The sequence below is a fragment of the Alligator sinensis genome, unplaced genomic scaffold (assembly GCF_000455745.1).
Source record: "Alligator sinensis unplaced genomic scaffold, ASM45574v1 scaffold41_1, whole genome shotgun sequence".
NCBI classification, from domain to species: domain Eukaryota; kingdom Metazoa; phylum Chordata; order Crocodylia; family Alligatoridae; genus Alligator; species Alligator sinensis.
In genome coordinates, this window is record NW_005841926.1 from 3,440,747 (window position 1) to 3,461,843 (window position 21,097).

Sequence of the window (21,097 nt, forward strand, 5' to 3'; positions counted from 1 at the left end):
GCTTATCTTGCTGGGATCCTATGACCCCAGCTGACTTCCTGCCCTTTGGGCAGGGGGCTGGACTCGATGATCTTCCGAGGTCCCTTCCAGCCCTAATGTCTATGAAATCTATGAAATAGTGAACAGAGAAAGATACTATAGCAGATGGTCCTGGACTGAAGTTCTATAATATACCACTGAGCTAGGTTCTCTCTAAGGGGCACATGTGTGCAGCTACGCGCAATTTAAATTCTTGCTGTGCACTAACTTAATGCCACGCACCTGTTCGGAGAGGAGCTGGGTGCAGAACATGGCAGATGCACCAGGGCTGGCATGGGACACTTACCGAAGGTAAGCTCAGGCAGCAGGTCCTCCCCAAAGCAAGGTGGGGGCAGGGGTGGGGGCTGGGGCAGAGTGCCTCTTCGCCATGTGCCTCCTCACTCCCTAAAGTAAGGTGGGGGGGTGGAGGCTGGGGCTCATAGCTGGCACCAGGGAACTGCTCAGCCCTGATGCCATGTGCCTCCTCACTCCCCAAGGCGAGCCAAAGCAAGGTGAGGTGATGGCGGGGCAGGGGCTGGATCTGGAGACTGGCACCAGGAAACTGCTCTGCCAGCTCCAGGGAACTGTTCTGCCAGCTCTGAGGAACTGTTCTGCTCCCTAGCCCTGATGCCATGTGCCTCCTCAGTCCCTGTGAGGTGGGGGTGGGGGCTGGGGTCTGGTAAGGGCTCCAGATGTCACCTGCAGCAGTGGCAGCTGCCCTATCCAGAAGCTGTGCACACTGGCTGGGGCTGGGGCTGGGGCCCTCCCACTGGGGAGTGTGGCAGCATATCACACTATCTCAGGGTGAATGGGCTGGGCTTGGCCCCATGTGGAGTGTAGCAGGGGAAGCTGCAGGGCAGGCCAGATGCAATTAATTGGACACCTGCCTGTGGGCTGGATTAATTTGCCTGGCAGGTTAGATTTGGCCTGTGGGCCTGAAGCAAAATCCCCAGGTTTTGGGTTTTTTTTTCTTTTGAAATACATTCCCCACCCCTTCCCCTAACCATTTCTGACTTTCTCTCTGCCCACTCTATCCCTTATAAGTGATTACAAGTAGTACTAGGTAAGCTAAGTTCTTGTATCCTACTATTGTAATAAGCCCCTTTTTATATTGTAAAGAGTGTCCTGTTATGTTTGTATTGATTTTTTACTGTTTTATATTGTATTATATTGTATTCCTATCATTTTTCCATTGATTTTTATTGCTTCATATTAATACTGTGTGGTTTATGCCTCTGTCTGTAAAGTAATGTCAAGTTTCTATTTATATGTCAAGCCTCCACCTTGTGTCCCCTGCCATATACAATATGTTGCAACTATGACTCATACCTACCCCTCCTATGTAAACTGGTTTTCCTTGAATGCCTGAAACAAAAGAGTGAATGAATGAGTGAAGCACAATGCTAGCAGGACCCCCTACTAAATCACCCCACCATCAAAACCAATACCTGGACCAATGGCCCAGCCATTGGAACCACCCTCAGCATTCAAGAAACAAAAGATGAGGCAACCCACCATTGTGCCAAGGCTGCACATGCTCAGTATGAACATCTGAAACCCTCTGGAACAGGGCAGACCTTGCCTGGACATGCCCTCCCCATAGGAGATCAGAGGTAGTATGCCCCATAAAAGCGGTAGTGAGGACTGACTTCTTGGGACGCCATCTTCACCTGGATCAGACATGCTCCATATCACACTGCCTATCAACCCAGAGGCCATACTGATGACCTCTGATGAACCCATGGGGTTCCCTGCTGGAGAAAGACCCCAACTGGCCATTGAAATCCCCACTCCTACCCTGGATAGGTAGTTACCACCCCCACCCTGTCTTCAACCAAGGACTTGGACTCTGTTTCTCTTTCCTACCTGGACTCCAACCCTTCCACTCAGTCTCTTTCTCTTGCTACCATTGTGTGTGTGTGGGAACCAAGCTGTACAGTACAATGTTCATTTAATAAAACTGTTATTTGTAACCCTGAGTTGGGTTTTACTTTACTACGGTTCCAGGCCTGCTCCAATCTCTGCTTCTCGGCCCTCTAACTTCTGTCTCATTTCTCCCTCTCCTGCTTTTGGCTCACCGGCACCTCCAACCCCTGTCCCATGCTCCTGTGGCTCCAGCCGTCCTGAGCTCCTCTCTTCCTGCAAACTGCTATTTCTTTGCTATTGCCTCATCCCCACTGCCTTTTCCCCTGATCTCTGCCACTGCTATTGCCTCATCTCCACTGCCTTTTTCCTGATCTCTGCCACCTGCTCTTTAGTTACCAAGCACCCCAAGCATAGGTACCACAGGCACCAACACACACACACTCACCTGAGTCATTGTTTAACCTGTGTGTATATGTGTATGTATGCGTGTATTGTGTATGATTTCATGCCATTATCACTAGGGTGTGTATGTGCTTGAACTGGTGATATGTGTGCATGTGCAATTGTATGCCATGCCCTCCTGTCTAACAGCATTATATTGAGATCCTGAGCATTGGCCTGACCCCACAGAGCAACAGGTCGTATTTTGCCCACTCCTGAGATAGGACTTGGGGTTCCCTTCTTTGTTTGTGTGCAGACTGCTACTGTCTTCTGTAACAGCTCTTGAAAGAATCTTACATGACTGATAGCTCGTCAGTGTGAAATAACTGCAGTTCCCCATAAATACATTACTTTGTAATAGCTTAGCTAACTCTAATACTTATTCTTGCAGCCTGGAATTCTAGGATATTTTGAGTTCAATGCTTCACCTCCCAATGCACTCCCCAGCCCCTTTGGGCTCCAGGCCCCTGGCCCTGTTCCACATGTTATCCAGGTAGCCTGGGTTCCCTGGGTTACCTAGCCCAGGCAAGGCTCCTCTCCATCCATCCCAGTCCCCTGGGGGTCCTGAGCCCAGACAAGGCTGTTCACCCTTCACTACAGTCCCAGGGTCCCTGACCCTTATAGGGCTCTACGCAGGGTGCCTCTCAGGCACCTGTGGCTTCCAAAGTGATGCACACCAAAACGGGGAGGAGGGACCAAAGAAGTGTGCTCATGGACTGAAGTGGCGTGCTCACAGGCCAAAGCAGCATACTCACAGATCACTACATCTTAGATGAAACATTGCTACTGAGAATATCAAAATGAACTACCTCCAGTAGCGAGAGAGTAAACCCAAGAGGGTAAGTGGATTTTTTTTCTAGTAACCAATGATTTTATCCAAAAAAAAGACTGATGAAATCAAACGCTATTATATGTATTACCGTAGCATATAGGACTGCTTTTCAGGCATCAGGAACTGTGCTTCTGCTGGGAATTCCTATTCCTAAAACATTTGTTGAAATCCTGGTCCTGCCAGGTCAATGGCAGATTTATAACTAAGTTCTATAGAGCAGGGTTTCAAAAGATGTTGGTTCAAAAGACTGTGACTCTTTCTACAATAGTACAATGGAGAGAACACATTAGGTACAAAAGGAGAGAAAAACAGAAGGATTTTTTTATATAAGCAATAACATCAGATATTTAGTTGCATACTAGTGGATGCCACATATATCTATATCTCCTGGGTATATTGTGAAGTAGAAGGCTGAAGGCCAAGTACTATCAACAAACCAATCAATGATAAAGTGTTGTTCTCTGATATAACTGCACTTCTGTAACTGTGTTATTGCTTGTGTTATGGCTTTCATAAAATATAGGAGGAACAATTGGCTGATGAGTGAGGACAGGTGTGATTATACCATGCATCAAATCATATGTTTGTCAGACAAATTTTGCCTTTTCATAAAACTTATCTGATAAAAAGGCCAAGTGGGAATGCATCTGGCATATCATCAACTATCTCTATATTATGGGAGAGATATTACCAAACGTATGAGGGTACAAAGGGGACTTGTATTTTGGAAAAATTGAGAATACTGATCATGAAACTTGGCCCATGAAGCTTGTAAAATAAGTATAATAAAAGTGATTTAAATTAATATTATATCCTGAATTCTGATAGGAAACAAATTTATCATCACATACAATTTATTATAAAATATGAAAAAAATGACCACAACCGATACAAAATGTTGTAATTTGAGTTACTCCATGGCATATTAATGGTCTGTCATGGAGTCATATTAGGTCATATTATATTTTTTTCCTAATGCAATTCAAGCATGAAACTTGGCAAAGAGAAGAAAATAATATTTACCACCTAATTATTGTTTTCCACGATGGCTGATTAGCAGAAATCCTGGCTTTCTCTGACAAAAAAAACAACAAACAAACAATTTTTGGATATGAAAAAGTAACCCCTAAGTCACATTTTTCTGTGATTTAATATGAAACATGACTAATATATATATAGTGATGGTTCATTTTAATCACAGAAAAATGTGGATTCGGGGTAACTTTTTTATATCTGAAAATTGGGGATTTTTTTAAATCAGAGAAAACCAGGATCCCTGCTGATTAGTAACATGTTAACTGTGATTTTCAAAATTAGCAGAAAATGTTGAGTGTTTTTGAGTAATTTCAAATTACTCAATTTTGCATTATTTATAATTCTATTTCACCCTCTACAAATCCCTAAAAATCTATTACTTTCATAACACACCATTATCTTACCCTTATGCCTAAATCCCAAAAACAATTCAGCAAGAATGATAGGGATACCCTCATATATTTTATTAACAATTTTTCAGGGATTTCATCAGAATGGAATAAAACTGCCCTTGGTGTCTAAGTTCACTCACTGTTCAAATAGATGGAATAGAAGCTGGCACTTTAGTTGCTTAAATTTGTATACTTTTGATATTAATGCTATTAGTGATCTTTCTACCTGAAGGAAGGTGTGTTATTTTCAAATCATGCCTTAAAATATCTTAATAGGATTAAAATACATAATCCCAATATATAAATTATAAGAAAGATGGTTTTGTGTTGCTCTGGTCACACTAGTGCAATCTATGAATGTGAAATTCAGACTAAAACGAGCTCCATGTCAAATAAACATATTTTTCCTAATATATCCATGTTTTCTGCCCTTCCCTCAGTTCAGCTAAATAGCATCAATAATACTGACAAAATATCATTGAGCGCATGGAGATTGGTTCATCCAGTCACTGATACATCATTGAATTCCCACCTATATAACTGTTGCAAAGATATGACAATCTAGATCTTCAGTATCTTTAGCGGTAAGCAGGGATTCTGGTTTTCTCTGATAAAAAAATCCCCAATTTTTTAATATAAAAAAATAATTAAAATCCATATTTTCCATCGTTAAAATGAAATATATATATATATATATATATATATTAGTGGCATTTTATTTTAATCATAGAAAATGTAGATTTGGAGTAACTTTTTTAACCCAATATTGGGGATATTTTACATGAGAGAAAACCAGGGTTTCTGGTGATAAATAAGATATTTGGAAGATAGGATTAAACCCTAAATTTGTTGTTTGATCTTTTGGGTTAAGAAGCTGATCCCTGTGATAGCATATCAATTTTTTTCCAGTAGCTACAAAGCACATTGCTGTTTTTTTCCTTCCTTTCCTTTCACTTATTATTGTGTACAGTTGTTTTTTTTCTGCTAATTTATAATTGAGGATATATATGTGTTCCTCATATTTGATACTGAAATTAAAAAAAAAATCTTGTCTCAATATTTTTTTCTAGATTCGGATTATTCTTTGAGACTCAAAGGCTGCATCCAGAAAAGTGTGGATGTTGAGTATGTGGTGCCACAGACCCATCTGTGGCACCGCACACTACATATGCAAGCTTTCCGCACACTGCTATTTTGCAGCACAAGGGGGTTTCTTGATCCCAGCAGATCCCAAGATCAAAGAAACCCACACCAAAAAAAAAAAGAAAAAATGCAGAGTGGCTCATGTAGTGCAGTGTGTGCTGCCCAAAGCCAAAGCCTGGCCAGCCAGAGCCACACTCTAGAGAGCTGTTGGCCAGTCTCCCTGCTGAAGAAGCACCATGACTGCAGCTACCCAAGGCCCACAGGACCCAAGGTAAGGCTGCTGGGCCAGCACAGTTCCTGGCCCCAGACTCCCCTACCCCACCTTCAGTAACCTGCCATGAACCAGAGTGCATGTGGCATGGGCATTCCCCGGGGACAAGCAGCAGCAGCACAAGGTGTGCCACTGCTACTTGTCTCCAGGGAAACACACGTTCCTGCTCATGGGGACACAGCCCAAGTGTCCTTCTGCAGGACATAATTCTGTATTTGCAGGTCTGCCTTTGTAAAGCATGAGTGTACTCCCTGACACACACTTTTAGATACACCTTAAGGGAAGGGTTTTTTTGCTTCCCATGAAAGTATAGTATAAGAGGATTAATCATATCATTTATGATTGTGAATAAAAAAGCTTCAGATTTTCAGACATGAATTCATTTGAATTTGTGTCCAAGGAAAGCAGATTTGCACTAGTAAAACTATTAGAGTTTCTGCTAAGAAGTGTTTTATGGTACAAAAAAAGATTTACAATTTATTTTAAAACTAACAACTGAAAAGTAAGAAATCAGGTATTTTTTAAATATATGATAAAATTTGGAAATATTTTATAGGACCTTTCACTAACATAAGTCCATTAATATGATAAAAGATAAGACAATCTGTCTTAGAAAACAGGAGAAATAAGTTTCAAGAGCTAGTCATTCAGGACACCTGTTTGCTAAAAAAAAATAGTATCAGTGCAGTCATCAGCTCTCTGTGTCTTAAAGAAAAGAAAATAAGAAGAAATAAAGATCTTTCCTCAGAGTTTCTCCTTTCTTGTAATGGGTGTTCATGGCCAGGCTTTAGGATCCTGTCGTAAAAACAGAGAAGATCCTGATAACTAGCTGGAAAGGATTTGCATGGGATGATTCTATTGACTATTCTAAGTGTGATAGGAATTCCCTCCTATGTCAGAAACTAAGTGTGCTTGTACACATGTGGGGAGGCTGCTCTGATGTATTGTATGAGCAGTGTGCTGGAGCAGACTTGATTAGTCTGCTGGAACATGCTAATTAGTGTGCTGCAGCTAGCCTCTGTATCCCATGTATCAGCATTCCCATGCTTCAAAATGGTGGTGGGGGCAAATTAACTAAAGCTCATTCGATGAGCTATAGTTAAAGCACCCCCCCACTGCCATTTTGAAGTGTGGGGACGCTGATACACCAGATGGTGGGGATGTTTTAATTAAAGTGGCTCTCAGAGCCATTCTAATTAAAATGCCTCCAGCCCACAGCATGTGTAAAAATGCCCTAAGTCCTGAAAGCATACAGCACCTTAGTAAAACAATAATCTCACATACCATAGTTGCATACTTATGGCACATGATTATGGGTGATGGAGAGAAACCAGTCACTCCTTACCAGCTCAACAGAAGGAATTATTCTTTATTCCTAAACAGTAATATTCCCCATAGGCAAACAATTTAAAAGTCATTGGGTGGCCAATGACTTAACTGGAAGAGGTAAAGGAAATAAGAGTTCTAAGGAAAACTGAGGTTATATTAATGTATTGCTTGTTTAAATACAGAAAGGTAAAATTTCCATTTATATTTTCTTCATCCATAAATAAGTGTTCCAATATTTTTTTTTTATATAGAGGAGGTACTCTGGAGATTAATTTGTCTTTTCTTCTGGTTCTTCTGGCACTCCCCAGTTTCTATATTCCAGTGTGAGGAAACTGTCTACCTGAACCCCTTAGAAACTTGTCAAGATCCCAACCTCACAAAGTCATTTTCATGTTGCATAATTAGAATACAAATTGTTTTGCAACTACTGCTAAACATAGTGATATGGAGCTAAGAAAATCATGGTAGCAGCTACACTTCACTTCAGCAGTATTTCAAGAAAAGTAAAATTAACAACAATTATAAATAAAGAGGTCTTATATTGCCTAAAACAAGAAAGGATAGTGGAAAACTTGTTGATAACCAGGGATCCTGATTTTCTCTGATTAAAAAAGAAAGATCCCCAACTTTGGTATTAAAAAAGTAACCCAAAATCCAAATGAGCTGGACCTAGAATTCTCCAGACTTCTCTCAGAGGCTGTACAGTCAAGGGAAATGGTTGTCATGGGTGACCTAAACTACCCTGATATCTGCTAACAGGAGCAGTCAGCTAGATCCAACCATTCCCATAGGTTGTTCACCTGCATACAGGACCTTCACCTAGCACAGGAGGTATATGGTCCCACTAGGGGAAACATCTTACTGGACTTGGTGCTGGCTACAGGGGATGACCTGGTGGGGGATCTACAGACACAAGGTAACCTAGGGAACAGTGACCATCACTTGATTAGATTCACTCTCCAGAGTAGGGTGAGAAATATAACCAGTAGGGTGGAAGTGCTAGACTTCAGAAAGAATATCTTCAGAGTGCTCAGGAGATTTGAGTAAGACACTGAAGAACAGGAGTATTGGTGAGATGAGAGTCCAGGAAGTGTGGTTGTTCCTAAAGGGAGCAATCCTACAGGTGCAGAAGGAGACAATCCTATTGCACAGAAAAGTGGGGAAAGGTGCCAAGAAACCCTCTTGGCTGAACAGGGAAATCCAGGAAAGCGTAGGGGCAAAAAAGAGGCATACAAGTTGTGGAAACAGGGGATAGCTACCAAGGCAGAGTATACTTACTTGGACCACACTTGCAGGGAGTCAGCTAGGATGGCCAAAGGAGAATGAAACTTAGGCTGGCAACAAAAAATTAAAGACAACAAAAAGTCCTTCAGGTATATAGGGAGAAAAAAGAAGTTGTCGCATAGCAAAGGACCCCTATAGGACAAACTAGGGCAATTAGTGACAGATAGGGAGAACAAGGCTGATCTCTTCAATTAATTTTTTGCTTGCATATTCCTGAACATGGATCAGGAAAAATATTCCAATTGGACCATAGACAGGCACAAAAGGAACACCAGCCCACCAACTGTTAGTGCCAACTTGGTAAAAAGGCACTTGGAAGGACTGAATGTGTTTAGGTCAGCAGGCCTGGATGTTCTTCATCCAAGGGTGCTAAAGGAATTGGCCTGTGTCATAGAAGAGCCACAGGCATAGCTGTTTGAGCACTCATGGTGCTCTGGTGAACCATCAATGTTTTGAAGAAATCAGTAACGCTAAATGCACTTTGTCATGCATTAGCTTAGTGGGTAGTGGAGGAACAGGTCCAGGGAGGTGATACTTCCTCTCTATTTGGATTGGTCAGGCCACAGATGGAGTAATGTGCCCAGTTTTGGGTGCCACACTTCAAGAGAAATATGAACAACCTCAAGAGGGTTCAGAGGAGGGCCACTCTCATGGTTAGGGGCCTGCAGACATAGCCCTATGTGGAGAGATTGAGGGACCTAGATCTCCTCAGCTTCTACAAGAGAAGGCTGAGAGGGGATCTTGTGGCTGCCTACTAATGCATCAGGGGGTGGCAGCAAGGAATAGGAGATGCTCTGTTTGCCAGGACACCCTTTGGAGTAACTAGAAACAATGGCCACAAACTGACGGAGAGCAGATTTAGGTTAGAAACCAGGAAGATCTTCTTTATGGTATGGGTTGCCAGAATCTGTAATGGGATTCCAAGGGAGGTGATGTTCTCCCCTACCTATGCATATATTGAGAAAGAGAGAGAGGTTTTAACCCCCTCCCCCTTTCTCTAGATATATTTATCTATAGATATATCTATCTATCTAGAGAGATAGGTGTTTCATTTTTATCACAGAAAAATGTGGATTCATAGATTCATAGACATTTGGGTCAGAAGGTACCTCAGTAGATCATTGAGTCTGCCCCCCCCACCCCCGCCCTGGGCAGAAAAGAGCACCGCGGTTAGTTGACCCTAGCCAGGTGCATGTCTAGTCTCCTCTTAAAGACCCTCAAGGTAGGGGAGAGCACCACCTCCCTTGGAAGCCCATTCCAGATTCTGGCAACCCTTACTGTAAAGAAGTTCTTCCTGGTGTGTAACCTAAATCAGCTCTCTGTTAGTTTGTGGCTGTAGATATATATATATATATATAGAGAGAGAGAGAGAGAGAGAGAGAGAGAGAGAGATGTTTTATTTTGATCACAGAAAAAAATGTGGATATATATATAACCAAAATAAAGGCCACATCCAGATGGTAGTAGCCGTACTGTACAGTAATATGTATATACAGTAAAAGCTCTGGTATCCGGTATCCCCCAGGAATGGGGGATGCCGGATGACAAAATATGCCGGTTAATTGAGTGGCCTGGGCCACCGCTTCTCCTGCCATGTCTGGAGGGTCCCTCTGCCCCTCCTGCCTCATCACCGCTTCTCCCACACACCCTGCAGGCCCTGCAGGACAGGGAGGTGGGCCCCGCACAACCTGTTATGCCCCCAGGCCATAGGGGCTCAGCAGTGCAGGTTGCTTTGTCCCGGGCCATGGGGGCTTGGAGAAACTGGAAGTGCCACAGTGGACACTTCCAGTTTCACTTTATCTTACAAGCTGGCATGCCAGTTAATTGAACATGCCAGCTTGTAAGATGCCAGTTAACAGAACTTTTACTATATATTAGTGACATTTGATTTTAAGCATGGGAAAATATGAATTTTGGGTTACTTTTTTAAATCTAAAAATTGGGGACTTTTTTTATCAGAGAAAACCAGGATCCCTGATTGATAACTTTCAGAGGAAATAGGAAGCTTGATCAAAAATCAATAAAGAAAAGCAAAAATCAAATAAGCTACATAAAAGTAAAAAGTAGTCATAATTTAAAGAAATTATCACAAGATTTAGTAAATTCTGTTATATCTTGTAAAATTATGAATTCTTATACTTAAAGCATGATTTGTTTACTGATATATACAGTGGTTGGCTGCATCCACGAGTGTGGGCTTTTGTTTCCACAGGGACAAGAAATAGTGCTACACCGTGTACTATGGCTACTAGTCCCCAGGGAATACCTGTGCCCCGTGCCCTCTGTCATGTGGCAGGTTAACCCACGTGGGGTATGAGGGGATGGGAACAGCACTGAGCTAGAGGTTGGGGTCAGCACTGAACCATGCTCTGGTTTTGGGTGGTGCGTACTGCCCCCCATGTGTGCCACTGTGATTTTTTTTGCACAGTTTTTGTTTTTTGTTTGTTTTTTTTTTTACCCCTGAATATCCCAGGGTCAAAATATCTTGTGCAGCTGAATGTGCATTATGTAGTCTCACACGTGTTTATAGCACCACATACCACATTGCTTCACTCATCTGGACGCTGCCATTATCTTGGTTATGTATGTTATATTTCATTATATCAGCAACATTGTTGAATCAAACAACATGGCTAGGTCAGCAACTTTAATATCCTGAAGATAAGCAAGAATTTCACCATGCACTGGGCCATGATCCATTTATCAAAAATCCTGATAAAGCATGAAATGTAATTGTTTTAGTAGTGACTTTCTCAATCTTGATATGACAGAAACAAATGCCTTCTATCAAAATGATAGTCCCTTGGCATGTCAACATACAAATACATTCTGAGTCCAGCCTCTCAATGGAAGTGTATTCACATAAGTGAAACAACTATATTCTGAAATGAGTGGCAACATGATAGATCACATGTTATTGATGGGCGGGGTAAATTCTGAAAAAAAATACACTATATGTATCTGATTTTTTTAATCGCCTCTTTCTTGCTGTTTGATTTAATGCTATTTTCTCTGGCAGGAAATTAAAGAACCTTTGACTTTGAAAAACTTTTGGGTGTTTTTCTCTGATATTTATAAGATTAAGGTTCCAATCAAATGACCAAAGTGCAACCTGATGCTTATTTGGGGATCACCTGGGATAAATTATAAATGTTCAAGGCTGTTCTAGGTTGCAGTGGAGTCACTTCACAGAGGCTTATGTTTTTGTAAGGGATGTATCAGCTTCTAGAGAAGACCATAAAAGGAAAGCTTGATATATGAAAGTTATCTTTATAAACACTATGTAAATAAATTAATACTACAAAAAACATATTTTGTGACAAACAAAATCTGAGTTTTTAACAAGAGAACAGCCATCAGGAGGTTTTTCCTAATTTCCAGAATACATATACATTATTGGCAGAATTCTACTTCCCTTTGTGCATCTAAATAGCAATTTTCTTATTATGTGAATAGCACCACCCTATGGTGAGTAAAAAGATTGAGACTATGGAAGTGAATGTAGCCTAAGCATGTATGGAAAGGAACTCACTGGATAATCAGTGACATCATTACATATGTGCACCATTCTGGAAGTGTAAGTGCATATGAAAGGGTCATGAACACATTGAAAAAAATGGAGTCTCCTTTAAAGGAGAAAAATATGAAAAACAGTGGCTTTTCCCACAGAGTTCCAGCCTGCAAGGGGTTGCTCCACACATACCTCCCTCCCACCCCACACACGGGATTCTGGGGTGGGGCACTACAGGTCAGGAGTGAGAGGCACTGGGTTGGGACTGGCCATCAATGTTTACAGATGGGTCCTGGTAAAAAAAAAGTTTGAGAACCACTGATCTAGTCCAATCCCCTGCCTAAAGTAGGCTTATCCCTATCCAAACCATCCTATAAATCTATAATCTAAACTCTTCATAAAAACTGCCATCAACTGCCATGCAATGCACGACATAACTTCCTAATCTACCACAGATAATGCATGAAAACCACAGCAGTAAATGTTCTATTTCTATGAAAGCTTGTTAACATACTTTCAAAAGATCCCAGGTAGAGGGTCGTGTCCTCCTACAGAGGAAGGCAAAAACTCCTGGTTTGACCATGGGGTAAAATTCCTTCCTTGGCCTCAAATATGGTGATCAGTCTGACCCAGAGTAGGATGGCAAGACCCTCTAGTCAGGAACCTGGGTTTTGGTCCCCACACTCTAGTCAAAATACCTAGGCTTGGCTGCAGCCAACACCCAGTGCCTCCAAGGAAGACCTAAAAACACCCTGATACATGTAGCAGAAAGTTGGGGAGGATGCAACTAGCACAACCCAGAAGCATGACAAATACCTATAGCAGAATACAGGCATATCTATGACTATATCATCCTCCACCAGTGGTTGTCCAACCTCCTCTTGAACACCTCCAGTGATGGAGAGTTCACATCTTCCTTAGGCAGTCTATTCCACTGCCTTACTATTCTAACAATGAAGAAGTTTTATTCCTGATATCCAACCTAAACCTACTTTGCTGTAATCTTAAACCAGTGATTCGCATCCTCCTCTCTAAAATAAGAGAGAAAAGGTTCTTCCCTCTTCTTTATGAAAGTCCTTCAAGTATCATGTCCCCTCCTAAGAACCTTTTCTTCAAACTGAACATTCCTAGTCCCTTCAGACTCTCTTCATATGACTTGCTTTCCAAGCCCTTTATCATCTCTATCATCCACTTCTGTACCCGTCTTTTCTGGCCAACATATTTACAAAACCTCTTGTTGTTGTCTTTAGCCTCCCTCACCAGGTACAGCTCATTCTTTGTCTTTTCCTTCCTGATTTTATCCCTGCAGGTTCTTGCTATTTCTTGGTATGCTTCCTTGGTGATCTTCCCATTTTTCTTTTGCATTTGAGGCACCTTAGAAGATCCTTGTGCAGTCAGACTGGTCTTATGCCATTATTCTTGTGCTTCCATTGTATCAGGACAGTTTCTTTTTGAGTTTCCAATATAGTGCCCTTTACAAGCTCCCAAACTTCCTGTGCACATTTATCCTTTAGTTCATCTTCCCATGGTACCGTTCCTATTAACTCCTTTAGTTGGATGAACTCTTCCTCTTTGAAATCTAGAACCTTTTAGTTTTCTGACCTCATGGATCAGGATCTGGAATTTTATCATATCATGATCACTACCTCCAAAGTTGCCCATCACTTTCACATCCTCTACTAGGTTTTTCCTATTGATCAGGACAAGATCCAAGATATATGATCCCCTAGTTGTATCCTCCATGTAGAACAGAAAATTGTCCACCACACAAGTTAGGAACCAGGTCAAATTGTGTTTTCAAATTATTCTTTATTTTTAGCTGAAGAAAAGGAAATCTGTTTTGCCTGACTGTGTGATCACTGGGCACTGTTCAGGAAAGCACAGCATAGATAAGATAGGTTGCACACACAGACGCCTACATATATACACTCTACACACAGTCAGACACCTTTTCCAGCATAGGAAAACATGAAGCGTGCTGGAAAGGTCAGCGCTGCCAAGTCTGGGAGGGGAGCAAGAGGGGAAAGAGGGAGAGGTGTCAGTTCCCTGCCACTCAAGCTGAGATACAGCCTTTTTCAAACAGCCATGAGGCTTCTGCTGGTATTGGGAGCAAGGAGGTTGCAGCAGTACCTGAAGCTGCACCCCATCTGACAGCAGATGTGATAATAAACCTCAGCACCAACAGCATGACAACAAGAAGCACCACAGTCTCCTGCATCCCAACTGCAGGTCCCAGCGTGAGCCTCCCACTCCCAGTATTAGAGAAATTGAGTCCTGAAGTAGGGGACCTCAGCTTGATAACACATGAAATTCTGGGGTAGGAGAGGGAAGCAAAGTTTGTGCTCCACACCCCTCAAAGTTCCCCTAGAGCCAGGTCCCCTTCCCCAAAAGTCACTGCAGAGGAGACTGTCGGGGCAGCTGGCTCAGATCCTCCTGTTGTTGTTCCTCTCCCTTCTGAGGAGGAGGATAAGGCAGGAACCCCACCTGCACCCCAGAAGTGATGGGGTAGAGTGGTCTGGGATAATTCTGAGGTGGCAGATGATCCCACATATGCTACCTGCCTGCACTGCTGAGCCAAAACCAGCCAGGGCAAGGGAGAAAAATGCATGAGCACCACAGGGATGCTGAAGCATCCCTGAAGACACCACCCTCTTGCCCTTGCTTCTTCTCAGCCTGGCACCAGTGGGAGCATGTCCAAATAGAAGTCCCTCTCTCAATCAAAAGTCCCCATCCCCCTGAAGCAGAAGCAGGCCACCCTGGAACAGTGGGGGAAAGGGAGGCACACAGGGGGGCATGTTCCCAAGGTGAGCAAGGCCACCCACAGCACTGGGGAGATGCTTGCTGTGGATGGCCAGCCATTCTCCTTGTTGAGCAGCCAGGGTTCAGGTGGCTCTTGACGCTCATGGCCCCATCCAGAAGGTTGATGACATGAAGTTCATAGGCTTGTCTGTGAAAAGTGGTTTGTAAATTGCCTTTGAGGATCAGGCCTGAGATTGGAGACAGATAGTCGGCTGTTCTTGTCTTGGATACATTTTTAGTGTGTGCTCATGCTGGTGTGTAGTTGTTGCTTCGTCTCTCCTACGTATTTTCCATCAGGAATATATATATATTAGTGGTGTTTTATTTTCATCATAGAAAAATGTGGATTTTCGGTCACTTTTTTAAATCCGAAAATTGGGGATTTTTTTTTTTTAATCAGAGAAAACCAGGATCCTTTCTCATTAACAAGTCAAGCAAATACAGGGTAGATGAAAGTACAGTAAGGTGAGTACAAAACTGTTCAGGTCATTGTACACAGTAAGTAGTCCTCAATGGCTAATTTCCAGCTGATAGGAGGTAGTATGTGGGATTCCCCAGGTGTTTGTACTGGGTCCAGTATTGTTCAACATTTTCATTAATTATATGGATAATGGGATTGAGTGCAATCTTAGTAAATTTGCAGATGATACCAAATTAGGTAGAATTATGGACACTCCAGGGGGTCCATAATCCAGAATGACCTGAATAGCTTGGATAAAAGGTCCATAATCAATCAGATGAGATTGAACAGGGGCAAGTGAAAAGTTCTTTACTTGGGATGGAATATCTGCATGTACAAATATAGACCGGGAATGACTAACCAGGGTGCAGTACTAAAGAAAAAGCCCTGAGGGTTGCAGCGGACCATAATCTCCATATGAGCAAACAATGTGCTCTTCTTGTAAAAAAAAGTCCACACTATACTCGTATTGACAGAAGTGTTACTTGTAAATCAAGGGAAGAGATTCTTCTGCTCTATTCAGTAGTAATAAGGCCTCACCTCGGGCTCCACACTTCAAGAAGGTTGTGGACAATTTTTAGAGAGTCCAGTACAGGGCAACACAAATTATCAGGAGCCTGGGAGACAGGATTTAGGAGAAAAGGCTGAGAGAACTAGGATTTTTTAAATTTTGAGATGAAAAGTCCTGAGGAAGGACTTAATAACAGTCTTCAAATACCTGAACAATGATTATATGCTTTTCCCCATGACTGTAGGAGACAAAACTAGGAGCAATGGCCTAAAGCTGCAAGAGGGGAAGTTTAAGATGGAGATAAGACTGTACTTTCTGACTAAGACAGTTGTAAGGGATTGGAACAGGCTACCAGGAGTAATTATAGAATTTCCATTCTTAGAAACTATCAAATGCAGGTTTTACAGACAGTTGACAAGGATATTTTAGTCTTGGATGATCCTGCCTTACACAGGGGGCTGGACTAGATGACCTTGTAAGGTTCCTTTCAGCCCTACTTTCCTATGATCCTATGTGGGGGTGTTTAAGAGAAAAACAAAATTTAAGAAAGGTTTATATAATTTTGAAACTCAAAATTTGAAGTATTGCTCTGTAGCAATGAAGACCACTCCTGCAGGAACCTGAAAATTTCCATGTGTTTTGTACCACTGAAAGTTAAATGTTGCCAGATAATATTGTAATACTGCAAGCCATTTTTTTTTTTTAACATTGCAGAAGGTCATTTAAGAAAAACTGTCCAGTTAGCCAATGACCATATTCAGGTGTGGTATGATATGATTGTACAATGAATCTCAGATATGTACAGTGGAAAATACACACATATACGAAGTGAACCATCTTCTGAAAATTGATTTCGTGTTACTTTTAAATGAATGGCATCTCATCTATATACAATTTAGACACTAGACTTTTTTAGACAAGACAAGGTCAGCATGCGGTATTCAAATACAAAAATCCTCTTTATGATTTACAAATTTCAAATTCAGAGAGAAAGCCAATTTTAATGAAGGACTTCTAAATTGATGGGGATAGGAATTAATAGAATACATTTAACTCTGCCCTACTACCTTTTTATTCACATTAATCACTAATTAGAGAGTAGAAGACAAAAATACTAGAATTGATTAAGTGGTCAAAAATGTCAGACTTTTCTGCAAGGATCTATCGTTCCTAGGCATTAAAATTCTTGACAAAGAAAATACACTTATAAGATTATTTTAAGTCCTTTAGTAAAATGAACAAAAAAAATTAGCAAAGCAATACTCCATCTGAAAAGGCTGTTCCAGCAAAACTGATTGATTTATTTATTGCGAAATATTATTGCTTTCAATGAAATAATGCATAGAACAATGAAAAATAGCAGAATATTCTGTTTTGACATTCCAGGAATGACATACTTTGATTTGATTCAAAATGTACTTTATGTATAAATAAATAAAGAGGGTCAAAATAAAAAAATATATAGTTTTAGAAACTGAATAATTCAATTTAACCTTTAGAAAACATTTTTTTTAATGTTCTTCCTATTTAGGGTTAAAAATCAGAAATTTTCCTATGATGGGAAAATTATTTCTTGTATATCTCTACATTAAAAATACTCAATAAAATTGGAGACATGATTGGAGTTGTAAAACCTCAGTACTTTATTTGTAAAATTACACAATGATTGGATAAAAATTATGGAGAAAAAACATACACAATTTAAGTGAATCCTTTGAATTAAGAAAATCATTAAAAGAGTGGATTATATATTAATCATGAGTTTTTTGTTTTTTATTTGGTTGGTTATTTTGAATATTGTAGCATAACAACTATAATGTTTTTTGCAACTTTGATCTGAAGATGCAAAAAAAAATGAAGCCTAGGAGTAAATTGTCCACCTCACTAAAGCCCTAGTGAGATCACATTTAAAATAATTTTGAGCTCAGCTCATGAGAAAATACTGGTGGTATTTCAAATTGAAAAAGTAAACAAGAGTACTGTAAATCATTAAGTATTCACTCTCAAGGACTAGTGAACAATAGGTCATTCAGAAATGTTGGTCTATCTTGAATCTTACGTTAATTGCAGCCAAAAATTCTATAGGTAAGTGAAATTTCACTTTTTCAATACCCATGAGGAAAATACCTTCTTAGAAGTTGGTTAGATGAAGGCATCCACCCCTTCACAGCAGCTAGGTGTAAGCAATTTTTTTTTCTATCACCCATTATGCCTAGCTCCTTCCTCTCTTAGCAAAGCCCAAAATTCTCAAATCTCTATCCAAAATTATGAGAGAGAAAAAAATCTCAAGTAATATTACTAGTTCATAGACATGAATCTTCTTGTTTCTTTAGAGTATTAAAAAAATCATGTTTCTAGATGCTCCACCTGACTTTCCAACATCTTTCAATAAGTCTGATTAGTCATATGAATTTTTATGGCAAATTTATAAAAACACGTTTTGTACCATCACAGACTCATTATGCTTATATCCTATGGTTTTGTTTCCTAATGCAATACATAGTGGAGTGAAGGATGGAAATAATGTTCCATATATTTTAAGTGTAACTTTTCAGACCTACAAAAGGTTTAAATCTGATTCGCTTTCAGTTTGGTCAAAGACTTAAACTGGTTCCTGAATGCTACTCTTATCCCTAAAAACAGTGTCATTTGTTTTACTTTTTAATTGCTTAAGTAACAGTAGAATATTAAAAAGAGCCAGCCAAAATAAGTACTGCCATAAGTAACAATGGCCTATTAGTCACTGCCAAGGACAATCCTGGTTAATTCCACTCTAATGTCTCTTAGCAAACACAGTCATAATTCATGATATCTAAACTTGTATAAATGATCAGTCGGCAGAAGGAAAGAGCTGCTGATGGTAGAGTTGGAAGTAGGGCTCGTGGTGGTGTGTCAAACTAAGCTAGCCCCTTAAAAAGATATTCAGATTTGAGCATATATGGAAAGCAGACATTTGGATAGCTTTTCCTCTTTTCCCTTCCTCTTAATTTCAGGGACATATTGGTGCACATACATAGCTTGTTTTCTTTTTTTTAAAGCTATTGTTCTATTATTTTACCTTCATTCAGTTCTTTGCATGTTTTTTTTTCCCCTTTGTTTTGTGCAATCTGTATTTTTCCATTACTGCAACTCCTTCTGTTCTTAAAGTCTAATTTTCACTTGCCCAAAGGCAAGATTCTGGTTCTTGCTTCTTCCCCAACACTTATAGCACTTTTAATATTCTACTGTTCTCCATTGTATCTACAATCAGCTGGTAATCTTTTACCCTTTTGGTTTTTTGAAAATTATTTCCATTCCTATTACATAAAAGTTAAGCATATCCTTCCAGTGAGACAGTCATCCTCAAAAGCAGCTAATGCAATAAAGAAAAACATTTACAGCCAATTTGCTGTACTTGCATTTGCTTTAATGTCTGCATGCCAAGAATATATAGGACACATGCAATCATAGAGTACCCAACCTATAGTGGCCTGATATTAAAATTAATGACTCAAAATCATCAAGGCAATTATGAGTTTCTAACATACATTAGATTTTCCATTTATGGTTTGAAGATCAACCTCAATGGGTTTACACAACGATTTTGGCTTTAATCTGGCAGTAGATGTAGTCAAACAAATACAAGGGCTTACTGCAATTCAACTGAATCTGGAATAACAAGTTTATTGTTTTTTCTTGCAAGCACCTAGCCCACAGTAAGCAAAAATAAACTACAGCAGCAGTTTAATTTATGGATACATTACTGTGACTTAGTTTTGCTTACTTCAAGTTAGGAGAGGACAGATGACACAGTAAGAATAAGTCAGCTGATATGGACTTTCAAGGCACATGCACAAGTCACACTTAGATTAACCTAGTTTAGGTTGACATCAGGTTCCCAGATAGTATACATGTTTGGGAAGTTTAGATCAGGCACAAAATCTAACTTTAGTTCACCTAGGAGGTAAAGTATGTGGATCAGACTAACCCATGTGAAACATGTGTACACATTAGGAGTGCAACCCCCTGGGCTGGGAAAACTCAGCCACTCACTCCAGCCCCAGGGCTGCACTTTTTGTAACTCCCACCATGATAGGGCTATTTTTAGCCCCCTGAATCCTTCACTCCCAGATGGATAACACGCCCTGCTGACCAACCAAGATGTCCTGTAGCCCTGTGAGTGCCCCCCACCTTCCCCATCAACTTACTTAGATCATGTTCCCAGCAGAGCTCCTGGGACCAGTGAATGTGTGCACACATGGGACTTGATCTATGACCATGTAGCTTAAAGTGTACTGCATTATTATAAATTATGTGCCAGGAACATTTGTGCACATATTTTCAGTGAAGCCTGAGAGCTTGGAAAGGCCAGCCACTACCCCATCCCTGGGCTGTATTTTTCCTAACCTGAGTGGACTATCTTAAACCCCCCCAGTGCTCCCCACTTTAGATGGACAACCCTCCCACGGACTCACTGACCCCCCCCCCCACCCCCCCAACCCTGCTCTCGCTCCCACCCCCCCCCCCCAATCCTGCTAACCCTGCTTCAGATCCACCATTTACCCCCTGTGGACCCACTAGCCTGTCAACCCTCTTGCCCCATGAGCCCACTAGCCCCCGCAATCTTATCAGTCCTCACACAGACCTGCTAGCCCCCTGATCCTGCCAATCCCTGTGCAGATCTGTCAATCCCCCTTCCCCACCACCGCATGAACACACTTACCTTCCCCAATGCACCAACCCCTCCCAGACCTGCTAATCCCCCCAAATCACTAGCCTGCCCTGCAACCATTCTGCCTGCCCCACCTCCACCCCAGTTTATTTAGATCAGGCTCTTAGTACCAATGAACATCTGCAAGTAAAGTGAGATGCATGATTGTAGATCAGGTCCTTGGAATGTGTGCACATGGCTTCAAGTGATAAATTCTCCCTGCCCAGTTGAGGTGATGTAATCCTGTGTCTGCTCATGCCCACAGTGTTCAATATTTCCCAATTCTCGTATAAAAGCCATCATTCTACCTAGATTATATATCAATATAAACACTCATCCTCCTGCTCAATGCAAATAATTATGATGTCATAGAGATAACGGAGACTTGGTGGGACTCCACCCATGACTGGACCATGGGTATAGATGGCTATACCCTGTACAGGAGGGATCGTGTAGAGAAAAGGGGCGGGGGGGTAGCTCTCTATGTTAAGGAAAGCTACACGTCCCTGCAAGCC